At 38.2% G+C, this 13,596-nt stretch overlaps 1 pseudogene; it reads right to left on the bottom strand.

Moving 5' to 3' along the window:
- Positions 1–10,487: 10,487 nt before the first annotated feature.
- On the bottom strand, positions 10,488–12,855 carry LOC103413294 (dynamin-related protein 5A-like; annotated as a pseudogene).
- Positions 12,856–13,596: the final 741 nt, after the last annotated feature.

The following is a 13,596-nucleotide window of genomic DNA, read 5'->3' as shown; positions in this document are numbered from 1 at the left end:
CTCGGCTGCATGCTTACAACAACTGATCACTTCGACACTTCAAAAGAAGACTGCGCCATTCTTAGGGACTCATCGCAGGAATTGCACCCCCGGAGAGACCAACCATGCTTTCTAGTGTGAGAGGGTAAACTAATTGCTCTCCAATGTGAGAGGGTAAACCAATTCTCTGACACTCATATATGTCAGCTCTCCAAGACGGGAGGATAAACTTTACACTCCGAATATCCAGACGTGGATGAGCCTGGCTGCCCTAGTATAATTAGATGCACGATGGCTTACGCCGGGATTCCTAGAAGTAGCCATAATGGTTTTTTTCAAGGCTTAGCTAACAGAAGGATTTTGGGTCTCTTGGCCAATCCATGGGGAATCGGGCCCTAGAGATAGAGGGGGCACATTACATAGTACGCCTTACAGACGGCTGTTCTGGAACCCTAAAGCTGTTACTGAGTGCACTAAGATAGCCTACAGTTTCCAGAAGACTGCCTACGGCTTGCCCTTCGAGCAATAAAACCGTGCTAGACTTATAAAACCGCACATTCTTGTGAAAGGTTAAACAAGCTATCGCGCATATACGAAGTTTTATCCACTGCCGACATGCTACGTAGTCGATAAGCTTCACCTCTTTCAAGCACGGAAACCTACACTAAGTCCTAAAGTGTTATGATACTTGCTACACAACTTACGGAATTGGAGAAAGCCAAGCTTAATAGCCTAGTGGTTACGCGAACTTGTCTGCTTCTGTAAGTAAGGCATCCGGCTGCCAACCCTATGGCTAACAACTTGTCAAAGTTCTACACCAACACTTACGGCTGCATAGGCTACGCAAGCTTGTCTGCTTATAAAAAAGTAGCATGCCTGCCACTGGTCTATCAAGTCTAAAGGTTAGGGCATGAACAAAAGAAGCGAAGATGAAGAAAAGTGAAAGAAGCATGTTTATAAACAATTAGTAAAGACCGAAGGAGTTCAAGCAAAATAAGATATACAAGGAAAAACAAATAAAATTCTAAAGTCTACCTAGAAGACTACAGCAGCTTGGACATCCCACGACTACTCGGTCGCCACACCTTCAGCAGTCGCGACGCTCTTAGCAGCGGCATGATCCGGCGCTTCTCCCTCGGCTGTCCCAGCCAGGGCACTAACTTCTCCAACTACTTCACCAATGGAAGCCTTAAAAGTAAAAGCAAGCAAGTCTTCCAGAGAAATAGAGAAGGTCTCGAAACCTCAAGCCCATCATTCTCACCCTTCAGCTGCTCATTCTTCTCAAGCAGACCAACACGGATGCACTGCAGCTCATCCACTTCATTCTTCGAACTTTCATTGATTTTCAGTACACCTTGAAGTTCCAACACTTGGGGTTCAAGCCTATCAACGACCTTCTTGAAGTGGATCACTTGATTATAAGCAGCAATCAACTCTTCATCCTTTGCATAAGCAGCAAAACGAAGCTCAGAAACTGCAAACTCAAGATCTTGAATCTGAGGTATGTAACATCCAATCTCCTTCTCTGCACTTTCATACTTAATTTGGATCGCGTCAAGCCTAGTCTTCAAGTCAATGATCTCTTTGCAAGCGGTCTCAAGCTGCAGAGAAGTGGGGGCAGAAATATTAGACCCTTTCAAAGCAACGAACTCATAATCCAACCTCTTGATCTCCTCAACCGAGGAATAAGCTTCAGCTGCCATAGTCTTCGTCACCTTCTTGGCAGCCTTGCTACATCTGTATCATAGCAAGCAGACCAGTGATTCTATATTGGGTCGTATGCTTCACAAATGAACTTGGGCAAATAACATTTCTAACGCCAATAATAAACTTGGCACAAACGTCCATGTCTTCAAGCAGATCTGGTCTTAACAGCACATGGATCTCAGCAACCTCCCCATAAGCAGGCTTAGTGGATTTCTCACAACTACCCACGCGAGCATTCTCCTCTTTCCCAGCAGGTGAGTCGGTTTCTGCAGCAGAGGGAGTGGGCCTTAGTGCCACTTTAGCAGCAGAGTCCACCTTATTGCTCTTCATAAAAGCAAGTCTCTCCAAAGGTGTACCAGACTTAGCTCCCAACGGACGTCTTGGTACAAACTTCGGCATTGGGGGCACGATAGGACCTCTACGCTGAGCAATCATATCAGCAATCGTACTAGCTATTCTCGATGGCAGGCACCACATGCTCAGATCTAGCAACTTCATTTTTTTTCCCATCAGAAGAAGTCATGCCAATCACAGACCTCTCGACAGTAGGCGGACCCTCACGAGCAGTGAAAGAAGTCTTCAGTTTTCTCTTAATCAGCATCTCTTGAACAGGCGGGGAATGTCTCTTCTTTCCACCTTCATTCATTGTAAGCTCTACGACAGTGATCAGATGAGCCAATGCATCCGCCTTAATCCTCTTTACCTCATCTTTCGGGGGTAGCCTACATTTCTCCCGACGAAGAGGACTAAGTAGCCAACGACATTCACGGTACTCAGCAGAAGAGCTCAACCCAGCATTCTAGCAGGCAGGAGGCCTGCATGCTTAGCATTCTAGCAACTCATGAGCTCTCACGACCTCCTCATTTCTCTCAGTCACTAGCCTGGCCCGACTCTGGTCCAAGAACCCAAAGGACATGAGCCATATGACTCACCTAGCACTGCGCCCCAGCGCCACAATCCACGACCCCGGCCGCACAAGCTGCCCTTTGCTCTAGCTAAGCCAAACAGCCCAAGCAGTGGCCCCTGCCACGACGCCTCCTCGGCCCATGCTGAGCCGACTTCTGGCCCCTGCCAGTCGACGTGCTGCACCACCCCGACGGCTGCCCCGCAATAGCACTATCCAAGAAGAAGACAAGAAAAAATTAAATTTTTCTTACATCGGTGTGGCACAGAGAAGACGAAGAAATCAACTAAAGACGGTCCTTTGCACAGGCAAGATGTAGAAGATTGCTAGAAGAGGGGGAACAAATATCCTCTAAGCTCTCTCTCTCTCTTGTAGAGTAGAATAAATCGCTCTCCAAAAATGATTTAATAGCCCACTTGTGGACTTAAATTGGCTTTGAGATAAATTTATTTCCCTTTCCTAGAATGACCTAATTTCCTATTAAAGAGAGAATCTACATCAAAATAGGAAGCAATCCTATGTTTCCTAAAGCAAGATGATCTCTACACCTGCTACCCTTTCCTACGAGCAGCCTAACAGGTGTAGGGGCATTTGTGGAGCAAAAAATAATCACAAGGCGACACGTGGATTTTTTGACAAAAGATGACAAAAATACCCTTGAGGTACAACGGGATTCCTACGCGCGAGCAGCGGACAATCATCCTTCAACCAAATCAAAAGTGCCAAAAATAGGTAACAAATTCAAAGTTATTTCATCCATCCTCATCCTATATTTTCCACAAGGTAATTATATCATAACCTTCAAAACATCCCATATAAATTACATAACCCCCAAAATATTTATTCCAAAAATGTGTTGATTAACCAATTAATGGATTAATTGCCTAATTAATCCATTAAATCACACATTAAACCATAAGTTACACCCTATCCCTATAAATAGGCTCCAATTTTCACCAAAAGAGGATTCCCACACTTTTGCAAAACTCCAAAAACTCTCTAAACACTTTTTCTCTCTAAATTCTAACTTTGGCATCGGAGGTTCTTCGGCCAAAGCCCCCCCCATTCATCGTGGGTGCGTGAGGCTCTTGGCCTTGACCCTAAGGTGTTAATTATTTTGTAGGTGCAATTTTGTCCAAGAAGAAGGCGGAAATTTGCATCCACAGTTATGTTCCTTATTATAGCTTAAAATAAAAGGAAAACTAATGAAAAGGGCTTGAAAACTTTGAGTTTTAATGATAAGGACAAAATAAAGGGTAAAGTGAATAGTACTAGGATTGACTTTTTAGTGTAAAAATGTGGTTTTTCGTTAAAGTGAATAGTACCGGGTGCTTTTCGTTAAAGTTCCCTAAAATAAAACGATCACGAGTCTCCATATTTATAATAATTTTAAAATAAAATGATTTTTTTTTTTTTTTTGTGGAGAAAAGTATTTTCGTATAGAGAAACCATTCTCAATATGATTGTATAAGTTGGTAAACAAATATATTTTATACTAAAGAATTTAGTAAATAGAATAATGAGAATTGACTTCCTTCTCATTTTAGTTCCAGACGCAGAGTGAATAAATTTATCAATATAGTGGTAATTCCAATTTCAAATTCTTTTGTAATATTCAATTTTTCCTATTATAATTATATCTCTCTTCTTCAAGTTCGAAGACACCTTCAATGACACACGAGTTTCCAGGATGTTTATCTCTAATTTGAAAAGAAGGTTATCTGCAATTTTAAAATTAATAATTAAAAGTTGTGAAGTTATATTTGACTCTAAAATGTGGTGGTGCAAGTTATATTATGTCTAATGCATGCAAAGCCAAGTTGAACTTTTGTACATTACAGAAATAATGAGTCAAAATTTAGAGTTAAATATAACATTTTTATCTCTAAAAGTTAAATATAACTTCACATATAACTCCAAAGTCATATATATGACCTCAACTTATCCGGTGCAGAGGGATTAAATCATTTTTAAAAGTAGTCAAATATAATTCATTTAATTCTAAATTTTCCTATCCCTTAGAGATAGCCTAAAACATTGAGGGTATCAATTGCAATTCATAATATTTGTCAATGGTCATTCATGATGATGGATGAGTCCTTAAAAACCATGCTAGTAATTTGACCGACCTGTTTGGTAAGAAATTATCAGTCCAACTTGGAACTTAATAGATCATCTTAGTTCTTTATGCTGATGAAACAAACGTCACTCTCATATGAACCAAGTCAAATTTGTGACCAAAATACTTTGAGATAAAAATGCAGTCCTTTTCACAAATTGTATTTTGCTGACCATAGCACGTTGTCAAGTAAATAATATCATGAATGCATATGCGATGTTAGGTGATAAATTTGAGAACATGTCGTATTATCTGAGAAGATATGAATATTCTTCTATGGAAGATTTTCTCTCCTATCTATCCTTTTACTAAGACTCAAATGTAATAAGCCACTTTGTCCAATGAAAGGTATAAACACCATAAATCATATAAAAGTTTAAGGGTTAATTACACTAATACCCCATTAGGTTTATTGTGTTTTCATAAAACTCCCTCACATTTGAAACATAACATTGACTCCCCTTGAGGTTCTAATTTACTTTCACATAACCCCTTTAGGGCTGACATCACCTTAAAATATTTTCTTAAAGACAAATTTGCCCTCATTTTTAATTACTTTAAAAAAAAAACCTTTTTAAAAAAGGAAAACTAATGAAAAGGGCTTGAAAACTTTAAGTTTTAATGATAAGGACAAAATAAAGGGTAAAGTGAATAGTACTAGGATTGACTTTTTAGTGTAAAAATGTGGTTTTTCGTTAAAGTGAACAGTACCAGGTGCTTTTCGTTAAAGTTCCCTTTTAAAAATCAATATACAGTTTAGGGCCTCTCCTCTGCATTCACCACAACATAATGGAAATTCTTAACATGCTTCATATCCTCCCTAGCCGTCCTCACAAAAAGCTACTCCTTCGTCTCTGTTTTTCAATCAATCAACCTCTCCACAAGTTTGGCCTCACTCTCTGCCATAAAAAAAATATAAAAACTGCCAAATCCTAAGAATCTTCTTTAGGAAATGCAAGTTGTGGTTGGAAACCTGGAACTTTTTTATGCTGAATTCCAGAGAAGATCCAAGTCCATGATAGAGGAAGAAAGATAATGATATTTCTTTAATTTTCTTTTTATTTTTTTAATGTAAGATTTTAATTTGGATTTTAATTCTATTTATTCAAAGGATTTTTTATTTAAAAAAAATATAATTAATGATGAGGACAAATTTCTCCTAAAACCTCAAGGGGTGTTCACACTGGTAGATTCATATAGGGACCCTTTGGAAGTCCGAAGAAACGCTTGTGATCGATCTTCAGGATCCTCCAACAAATTGGGCAGGTGCAGTGGACAAGCTTGTTGCCTCCATGGATGTGTAGGCAGCAGTGTTTATAACGAAGAAGATGTTTTTAATTTTTGTTTTAAAAGACCTAGCCAAAACGATAACGTTTTTGAACCAGGTCATTATAAAAAATTTAAAAACTAAAATATCTCCGTTTTCTCTACAGAGAACCCCCGTCTTTTCAAGTATTCCCAGATTATATTTAAGAACTCCCAGCCCTAATCATCACAACCTTCCAACATTTGCCGTTCCACAGCCTTTAGCTGCCTAATTTTATTTCTTCCAAATTCATATAAGTTTTTTAATCCTAAACTCTAGTCCCAACTCCCAATTAATAATATATATGTTACATCAACAAATTTCATCTTTGTAGAGTCACTAATTGAATTATGTTTCTGAGGAGAATTTGTTAGTTTTATTATATTTGAGATTAATCTTGATTTATTCAATGAACCAAGTTCAATAGAAAATAGTGATATGAAACCAAATTAGTAAAATATATTTTTTTTGAACTTTTATCTTGGGACCCCCCTCCCCCCGATCTTGAAATCCTGGATCAACCACTGGGTGTTTGTGGTATGTTTCAAACTTGAAGGAGTTTTGTGAAAATACAATAAATCTAAGGGGGTATTTGTGTAATTAACCCGAAGTGTGATAAATGCAGTCCTTTTCTCAATTTGTATTTTGCTGACTACACCAAGTTGTATTTGTCTTGTACGCCTTCTACTAAGAATTTCCTTTGGCAACAAAAGTTTTTACCTGATAAAATCCTTATGATGTATTTCTTTGCTACACAAAATTAGTATGAGCATAAAAATTTCTTGTCACAATACAACATATTATGTTGTTAATTAGGTATTGTCAATCAAAATTGTTGGGTTAATAAAAGTACGATTAGATATACACTTCTGATAGACAATATGATAACATAACATGTTAGACTATTTGAATTTTTTATATTATTCTTTGAAAGATTTATCTCCTTTCTCCTCTCCTTTAAGTTAGCAATCACTCCAACCAGCAAGAAAAGTTTTGTTATAGTAAAACTTGAGGTATGATTCTTTTTCCTTCAAATTCTCTTTTCTTTAGTCATTTTCTCTCTTATTTTCATTTTTTGACTTTATTTCTTCGTAGAGAAGTTAACACAAGACGTTAATATGACTTAATCGTGAACGATCAAATAAGAGAGGACATAGTAGAAAAAAATTTAGAAGGAAGAAAATCTTACTCAGTAAAACTTATTGTAATTTTATCTTCTCGGATCAGGTCCCTGAGATTAGGGACCATACTCCACACACACAAATTTGATATCATTGATCCTATTCATCTCCTGTGTCACGGATTCATGAATAGTTCCATTGAATTTTTCAGGGCAGATATTTATAGGGAACTTTAACGAAAAGCTCTTGGTACTGTTCATTTTAACTAAAAACCACAATTTTACACTACAAAGTTAATCCGTGTACTATTTTCTTTACCCTTTATTTTGCCCTTATCGTTAAAATTCAAAGTTTTCAAGTCATTTTTATTAGTTTTCCTATATTTATATATAATTGTGTACCCTTCAACTTTACTTTTTGGGTAAATTACATTTTAGCCCCTCAAGTTTGATGTCGATTTCAATTCCTTACAACATTTTTAAAACATTTAAATTTCATACATTTACTTATCATTTTATTTCAATTTCATACCTCCGTTAGAAAATCTGTTAAGTAAACTGTTAAGTGATGACATGGCAAATATAGGATCCCCATTTGTGCTGACGTGGCTGCCACATTTGTGCCACGTGGCTAAAAACTTAATAAAATATTTAAAATATTAAAATAATTATTTGCGTGTTGTCTTAAGGGTCAAATTGGATAATTGCTATTAATAATTAATTTTTATTTATTCATATTAGAAGTAGAAAAACACAAGAAATTCAGAAACCATCATATAACAGTCTCTGAATCATTGTGGGAGAAGAAAATGACTCTGCATGCGCCCCAACAATCGTAAATTATCATGACAGACTTTGACAGAAAAAATAAAGACTGATTTTATTCCGATCCCTTTTCAGCTTATCCCACAAAATTCATACGTGATATGAAAATTCTAATATCATAATCATTCACCGTGATAATGGTGTTCAAAGAAAAAACAACAATTGGTGAGTAGGATTAGGAGTGTGTTTGAACAGATAATTTCCAATGGCGGATAAAAGCTTATAGATAATTTCCAATGGCGGATAAAAGCTTATAGAATTGTGCTGATTAACTGACTACTTACATTTCGTTACTATCTTGCACAATTATTGCGACGAAAACAACCAAATGTTAGGAGTTATTCAACAATAAACCCTAGAGTTTGAACGCGAGGAAACCTCATATTTATTTGATGAAATTGATAAAATTCTCCCAATACAATAGAAAATAATAAAAATTCTCTGAAATATCAAAATCATGTTAATAATAAACATACAGCTCATAACTTTATGGAAAACATACGGCTTGAGCCAAGTGATATAGAATTTTGAACTTTTCAATGGTAGTTGTGATGTGTTTCGATGGTGGTGGCGTCTAATATGGTGGCGAGACAGAGAGAGAATTAAACACCAATATCAGCTTGCTTTCCACAATAAAACCCACCACCGCGACGATGGATGCCGCTGCGATTTGTCTGCTCTGCCATCTTCTACTTGTTCATTGTTGTCAGCGTCCACAAAAATAAATATTGTTGATATGTCTTTGATATTAGGTAGATATTGCAGATACGTTCACATAAGTTGTCCCTAACCAAGCGCGGCAATTCCAATTGGGAACAAGATCTCAATTTGACTGTTCAATTGTGAACAAGACCTTGACTTGACCTAAGGACGAATTTTGAATATGTGGTCTACTAATGACGTGGTCCAACCACATTGAGGAAGACAATTCCACATCGAAAACTTGACAAGATATATTATACTTATAAATGAATAATTACACTACTAATATCGAGGCTTTTAGGAACCGTTAAATTAGGCAGTTGAGGTTGATCTAACGGCAGCTAATGAACCCTTTTATCTTACCTCTTACCGGTAGGCCTTTAACTCAATATAACCAAACCAATCCTTAGTGGCCTAAACTCAAATTTGAGGTTAAAACATCTTAGGCCTTTAACTTGCTTTTCAAGTTATAGGGGGTTGGCCCAACCCACTCCCCCAAGTGGGATCCATTTGAGAGCACTTCCAAGTTCCAACCCTCCCAATTGGGCAATTGGGTGATTTTATCCTCCAGAACACACAAAGAAGCGGAGCCCAATTGCTCAATCGGGCCACAATTGCCCAACCCAACGGCTGAGGCCCTGTGACTTTAGGGTGATGTCACTCACGTTATAATTTTTTACTCCATTGCGTGCGCTCCATGCGCGCATGAGAGCGAGTCAACAGACCAAACCTGCAGCATTCGGACCCGCGCTGCAGGCGCAATCAACCCCTTAGCCGTTCGATTTGAGCAGGTTTTCTATCCTACGGTCCAGATTTTTCAAACAAACAAAATTTAAAAAAAAAAACACTAAAAAAAATCACTTATTACCTTTTGGGCCCACATGGCATAATATGGGCTGTTGGATTAAAAAAAAAAAAGATGTAATCCAAAACCAACGGTTCATATTCATTAGGTAAGAAATACAGCAACAACAAAATTTTTTCCCACTAAGTAGGGTCGGCTATATGAATCCTAGAACTCCATTGCGTTCGGTTCTGTGTCATGTCCTTCGTTAGATCCAAGTACTTTAAGTCTTTTCTTAGAGTCTCTTCCAAAGTTTTCCTAGGTCTTCCTCTACCCTTTCGGCCTTGGATCTCTATCCCATAGTCGTATCTTCTAATCGGAGCGTCAGTAGGCTTTCTTTGCATATGTCCAACCACCGTAACCGATTTTTTTATCATTTTTCCTTCAATTAGGTAAGAAATACATATTAAAAATTAAAAAAAAAAATTAGAAATTACCGGCATGTACACTGCAATTTGGGAAAATCCTCAAATCAGTACAACAGTATATCACTTCACTCGTTCCCTATAGGTATCGTTTGGTATGCAAACGGGATGGGACGAAACGGAATGGGACGGGATGAGACTGGACAGAATAGAGAGGGAGCAAAGATGCCCTCGGATGGAAACAAGGAGGAAGAAGGAGACGGAGAGGTTATAATTTTGTGTTCCACGGATGTGGAATGAGTCGTTCCAAGGGGGGTGAGGTGGAACGAAAATTCATCCAAAACTTGTCCCGTGGAATAGCGCATTCCACTCGTTTTAGGTGCACCAAATGTGGGACGGAACGCCTTATCCCACTCCGTTCCGTTCCGTCCCACGTACCAAACGGTATAGGATACAACAGTCGCAACTGAATCGTTGGGATTGTTCATGTGACTCAATGGTTTTGTTAATCAATGTCTCAGTTATATGTCCATTCGGTTCAATTTCAGTTCTTTTACGCTTTTAAATTGATGCTTCGAATAACATGGGCCTTTACACTTTGCAAAACACTAAATCATATATAACTGCAGAACGATTTCATCACTCAGTCGATATTAAAAGTGCACAGTGACTCTATACACAAAAATGAATGCCAAATGACAACAAATGGCGTTACAGACAACACATCCGATGAGGCATTAAAAGATTAGCGACAACAAATTTTAGCCTCGGAGTGAAATTTTCAAATGTTCACTAGCAGTAAACCATGAGAGAAAACACCTATAAAACTTACATTTCTAACATCAAAGTGCGCGAGCTAGAGTTTTAAACTCATCCAAACAAGACAGGAGTGTCTTTTGGCGCTTCTGAAGCGATTGTTGCTCATTCTGCAGTACATCAATTGAGCCAGGTACGACAAACATGTCCAAAATACTAAATACCACCTATAATAAAGCTGATGCCACATTTCTCTCAATAAGAACTTCACGTATCCGCCCGAAATGCTGTGCAGCTGATAAACAGATTTCAGTATAAGCCGTGGCTGATTTTAAAGTACCATCAGCATTTCCAAACAAAAGGGAACCACCATTTTGCTGTATTCTTGCATTGTCAGGATTTCTGTCGTTTCCAGTCATTCTTGAGATCCGCTTTCTTGCTCCTATGTCAATGCCATTCCCAAGATCTTTCTTCAAACCACCATCACATGGCTGATCAGGTGATGGGGTCTCAGGAATCTGCACCTTTTGCGGGAGTTGTTTGGTGTGCGTTCTTTTCTGATCCTTCATCGTGGCATCAGATAACTCAAGTAATAATGAAGTGACTGAAGGGTGGTTAAAGTTGTAAGAAGAAGCGGTACTGGAACCAAAACTGCGTTGAAAGTCATTGCCATAACAAACCAATGAGTGTGGACTTGTAACTGAATCGAGGTGGTGCCGAACTAGTTGCTTGCGCTGTTTAGCAAGCTCCTTTATAAATCTGTTGTGTGCCTGCCTAAGAGCAGCATGGAAACCACTATACCCATCCATATTTCCAGATTTCCTCCCACCTACACAGTAAACAAGCACCCCCAAGGTTCTATTATCAGAGCTAAGTACTATTAGTCCCATAAATAAAGATTTGTATTTGAATCCTAGGTTGGAGAAATCAACAAAATGAAATCAGGGGAAAATATAAAAGAGAAGCATCAATGTAATAGTTCCACATTCTACTCATTTCTTCATCTGTTAATGCACATTTCATGTAAAACATTTGATCTGGAAAAACAAAGGTGTGGGTAAGGTAGATAGCTTTTACATTCTGAATCACAGTTGCGAGTTCGTTCTATGGCAAGATCAAAAAGGTTTCTCAAAACAAATGCAAGCCGATCACATGCAGTGTCAAGAAGAGGAGCAAGCCATGAGCGTGCAATCTCTGCAGCCGCCTCCGTCACTCCTCTACCCCCACCTCGGCTAGCATGGGCAAGTAGGATATTTGCCACCTGATACAAGAAGACTTAGAACTTGCCTCTGTACAAAATATATAGAATTCCTAGCTCATTTGATCTACCAGAATATGTATTACCTTCTCCCTAGACACTGGAGGACATTCAATTGAATATGCAGCACAGTGGAATCCATGCATAACCCTTTCAAATGCAGCTCCTCCATATAGTCGAAGGGGTAGCATTGGGAGGCATTATATCTGCTGTGACGCCAGGCCATCCCCCAATACCACTTTCCGATTGCTCCTCCATAGTTGTTTTTCCCCATTGCTCAGGGGCAGGGTCTGCTGCTCCATCAATCAAAGTAGCCTTCGAAATTTACAAATAAGAGGGAATTCAGTCAAGCTATACGATAGCTCTAAAACTCAAAACTACTCAATAACAGTAGCATATGAATAAGAGATGATGAAGTGTATGAACGAATGACTTGTAAATAGAATTTTGTACTACTCAAAACTACTCAAACATTGCATGAGGAAAAGTCTACAAGAAAAAATTACACACTCAACCTTGCGGTCTGGAATTTTTAAAATCCGCTCCAGAATTTTGTCAAGAAAAAAAGACTTATACATCGTCAGTTATATATGCCTATGATGACTCCCCAAGGCACCACGCAACTTGTTCTCTGTACGCAGACGAGTTTGGTTCTGCCAACTCGTAGCAGTTCCTGAAAAAAGTTCTTTCTGCAAAAAGGAATTGCATCTGTATAATTGATGCAGGTAATCCTGTCAGCGGTTGCGAAGTTCTTCCTTTGGTAAAGAAAATAAATTTCTTATGTCAGTATACATATGGCACATAACTTGTGGTTTTATACCGGCAGATGTGTGAGGGCTTCAAAGCCATAGTGATTCGGAAACATGAATATTATGTTTTGTTTCTCAATTAGCCACGATCTTGATGCAATCTTTAATATTGAGGCTGAGCATCTACAAATATATAGAACCCAGAAGCCTTATATGACGTTGAGGATATATGCTCTGCAAGCTCATTTAATTGAGTTTAACATATTTATAGAATGATAAGTACTTCCTGAAACCACTGACACTTCCAACTCCAATTCCTGAACCCAGAAGCCTTATATGACGTTGAGGCTATATGCTCTGCAACCACTGACACTTCCAACTCCAATTCCAATCCCACTACCACTTCCACTACCGCTCCAACCTCTTCCAGAATCATTTGATTGAGAATCCAATTCCACTCCCACTTCCAAATCCACTTCCAATCCCACTACCACTACTACCACTACCGCTCCAACCTCTTCCATAATCATTTGATTGAAAATCCGATTCTATTTCGAATCATGTAAATTTCGAGTTCAATACCAATTTATTATGTTAGTCCTTAATACTATTTAGTGGTGTATACTGCATGCAAGAAAACAAAAGATACGACCCTACATGAATGCATAAAATTCCAGTAACCGGTTCAAGGTGAAAGGAGAAGATAAGTTGCTTATTAAGAAAAAGAGTAAAGCGAGGGAGACCATTTATTAAATCATATTATGTAAACAAAATGACATAGTTTTTGATAATTGAATTATTATTTATGTGTTGATTAACATGACCGCACATTAATATACATTTTCCAAACCCTTCAATACATCAAAGGGAGATTTCCAAACCCTTCATCACATCGAAGAGAGATTTCCTCCTAAGATTGATTTCTTCCATTCCAAACTACTGTTGGAGCATATTTATGTGAC

The sequence above is a fragment of the Malus domestica genome, chromosome 11 (genome assembly GCF_042453785.1).
Source record: "Malus domestica chromosome 11, GDT2T_hap1".
In the NCBI taxonomy this organism is placed as follows: Eukaryota; Viridiplantae; Streptophyta; class Magnoliopsida; order Rosales; family Rosaceae; genus Malus; species Malus domestica.
This window is presented reverse-complemented; position numbering and strand designations above follow the sequence as displayed.